This window comes from Triticum urartu, chromosome 3 (assembly GCF_003073215.2).
Source record: "Triticum urartu cultivar G1812 chromosome 3, Tu2.1, whole genome shotgun sequence".
Taxonomy (NCBI): domain Eukaryota; kingdom Viridiplantae; phylum Streptophyta; class Magnoliopsida; order Poales; family Poaceae; genus Triticum; species Triticum urartu.
Window position 1 is genome coordinate 722167558 of NC_053024.1, and position 3633 is coordinate 722171190.

The 3633-nt window shown below is 56.2% G+C and overlaps 1 pseudogene; it reads left to right on the top strand.

The window, feature by feature from the left end:
- Window positions 1-671: 671 nt before the first annotated feature.
- On the top strand, window positions 672-2335 carry LOC125549421 (annotated as a pseudogene).
- Window positions 2336-3633: the final 1298 nt, after the last annotated feature.

The following is a 3633-nucleotide window of genomic DNA, read 5'->3' on the forward strand; positions in this document are numbered from 1 at the left end:
TCTTCCATCATCCTTTCCACATCGCTCACCCCCGAGGAGCCTGGCGCTCCTCCCGAAGCCATTGTCCCTAACCCAACGTAGATCCGATCGGGTTTTGTTTTGTGCCCTAAGCCCGCCACTCCCTGACTCCTTCGGGATGAGGAAGCGACCAGCGATCGCCCCTCAGCCTTGATAGTGAGGCAGGGAGGAAACCGGCGGCAGAGAAGTCAAAACCTCAACGACGGCGTAGTCGCCCTTGAGAGAAAGAAAACCCTAGCGTGAGGGAATAAAATCCTCTGTCCCTGTTATTAGACCCGGTCAGCCTTTAATTAAACTCCCGATACGGTACTAATAATCTGCGCAGCGATATGGCCACCCAACTGGGCCCGTTTCAGGCCCCGAGGCTCGTTTCCCTTCCCTCATCTGCTCTGTGGACTGTGGTGTGGAGCGCCCACCCAAGCTGCTCGACTCCCCTAAAAAAATCCCCAAGCTGCTCGATCTTAAAAAAACAAGCTGATCAAGGGCGGAGACTCGCATCGTCCCCGAGCTCCTGCCACCTCTGCGTGCGCGTTGTCGTCGTCGTCTCATGCATCCATGTGTCGTGCTACCTACGTACGTGTCAAACACAAGAGGAGACTCGTTTGTATAAAACCAAGGCAGGACCCCAGGTGACTGTGAGTCCGTGACACACACGAACGTAGCAGAGCAGACACACGCGCGCGGAGAGATGGTTTGTGCTAGGACGGCCAGTGCTCCTCTGCTCGCTGCAGCACTAGTAGCGGCGCTGGCAGTGGCCTGCTCGCTGGTGTCTGGGGCTTATGCGGCGGCAGAGCAGGAGGCCGCCGGCGCCGGCGGGAACGACTTGAGGTTGAGGCAGCCTCCGATCACGCGCGGCCTGTCCTTCGACTTCTACAAGCGGAGCTGCCCCATGGCCGAGTCCATCGTGCGCGACTTCGTCCGGCACGCCGTCCGCAAGGACGTCGGCCTCGCCGCCGGCCTCCTCCGCCTCCACTTCCACGACTGCTTCGTCCAGGTGCTTACCTTGCCTTCTCTTGCCTGTGTTGATTGCCTCCCATCAATCCAGTATTTGGCTCATGCATCCATGGGTGCGGCCGTGCCCGCGTCATGCATGCATGCAGGGCTGCGACGCGTCGGTGCTCCTGGACGGGTCGGCCACGGGGCCGGGGGAGCAGCGGGCGCCGCCCAATCTCACGCTCCGCCCCTCCGCCTTCAAGGCCATCAACGACATCCGGGACCGGCTCGAGCGCGAGTGCCGCGGCGCCGTCGTCTCCTGCTCCGACATCCTGGCGCTGGCCGCGCGCGACTCCGTGGTCGCCACGGGCGGGCCCGAGTACCGCGTGCCCCTCGGCCGCCGCGACAGCCGGCGGTTCGCCACACCGCAGGACGTGCTGTCCGGCCTCCCCGCGCCCACCTCCGCCGTGCCGTCCCTCCTGGACGTCTTCCACAACCACAGCCTCCACCTCGACGCCACCGACCTCGTCGCGCTCTCCGGTGGCCACACCGTGGGGCTCAGGCACTGCGTGTCCTTCGAGGTGGAATTTCGTGTGTAGGGATGAAATCCGTAGATCTACGAAGTAACGCCAAAAGCGAAGGCAGCTCTCTGGGTCCCTACCGCCCCTGGGGTGCGAAAGCATGGGGGAGCGAACAGGATTAGATACCCTGATAGTCCATGCCGTAAACGATGAGTGTTTGCCCTTGGTCTACGCGCCAAAAGCGAAGGCAGCTCTCTGGGTCTCTACCGACCCTGGGGTGCGAAAGCATGGGAAGCGAACAGGATTAGATACCCTGATAGTCCATGCCGTAAACGATGAGTGTTTGCCCTTGGTCTACGCGGATCAGGGACCCAGCTAACGCGTGAAACACTCCGTCTGGGGAGTTTGAAACTCAAAGAAATTGACGGGGGCCTGCACAAGCGGTGGACCCGACCATGAGCCCCGACTTCCTCGGCAGGCTGAAGCGGACGTGCCCGGCCAAGGGCACCGACGCGCGCACCCGCTGGACGTGCGTACGCCCGACGTGTTCGACAACCAATACTATGTCAACCTGGTGAACCGGGAGGGGCTCTTCGTGTCCGACCAGGACCTCTTCACCAACGAGGCTACCCGGCCCATCGTCGAGCGCTTCGCGCGCAGCCAGCGGTACTTCTTCAACCAGTTCGGCGTGTCCATGGTGGAGATGGGCCAGATCAGGGTGCTCACAGGCGACCAGGGCCAGGTCCGCCGGAACTGCTCCGCCCGCAACCCAGGCAGCGCCGACGGTAACCTCGGCCTGCAGTGGTCGTCCCTGGTGCAGACCGTCGTGGACGCCGCTGCGGAGAGCCTCGGTTTCTAGCATTAGTGGAGTAGTAGCTGTTAATCATGTCGAAATAAAATACAGTAGTGGGCAAGGCAAGGCATGATGAGGCTGTGTACCACCCACGTGTGTTATGTTCACCAGTTAGGTTAATCGATCGATGCGTATGTTGCTTCTTTTTTTTGAAAGGGTAATACTTTATTTCTCACATAATGGCAAGATCGTTTACAACATGTTGAGAAATAAAATCTGGGATAGCACCTTCCCAAAACTCTGAAGATCTACTAGCTAGAGATGACTTAGCTATGCAATCAGCAACGCAGTTTGCTTCCCTAGGGCAATTACTTACTTCATAACTTCATATTTCGCATAATTCAAACCTATCTCTTTGCTCTCTAGTAGGATAGCCGCTTCTTGTCCCAAGAGAGTTTTAGAGTTGAGAGCACACACTGCATTAGAACTATCCGACTCAATGTGTAGGATGTTACAACCAATCTTGCCAGCCAAATAGAAACCATTTTGGATAGCAATCATCTTTGCCGCATCCACTGACACCACATGCGGTATGAACCAAGAAGCAGCCGCTATAAAGTCACCATGCTCATCTCGTGCCACTGCTCCTGTGCCTGCAGCCAAATTTTCAGCGCTGAAAGATGCATCGACATTGATTTTAACCACTCCTCTCATTGGCTTGTGCCACATATGATCACGCTTAATCATCGGCTGGTTCGGTGTTAGTGAGCAAATAAAGTTTGTTGCTAGAACTCGTATTGATATGGCGGTTTGGTGCGGCTGTCGGACTATCTCGCCCTTAACAATTTGTCGTCGTTGCCACCAAATATACCAGCTTGCCACCGCAGATAATTCAGCCACAGATAGAGCGTTCTTTGAATCGTGACGCTCCAAGAGAGAAGCCAGAGTGGATGCGCCTGACCGGTCCTCCGCAACAGCTTGCAGAACTTCAGCCTCGAGTCCCAGCTCCTTCCATATATCCTTCGCCCTCTTACATGTGAATAAACAGTGTTGAGCATCCTCATATCCTGTCTGGCATATCGGGCATTGTCCCGTAACTAGAATATGGCGGCTTGCAAGGGTACCATAGCATGGTAAAACTCCCCTAATCACCTTCCACACGAAGTGTTTAACTTTGCCAGGAATTCTCAATCCCCACACACATTTTCAGATATGATTTGGCCAACTACCTTGTGCTGCACTTAGATTCTCCCTGCCTCCAAATTGGTGTTGGAATTGCACATGATAGGCTGATCGCACAGTGGAGACACCAGATTGATTATAGTGCCACGATACAAAGTCTACCATCACCTGCACTCGAAGAGGTAT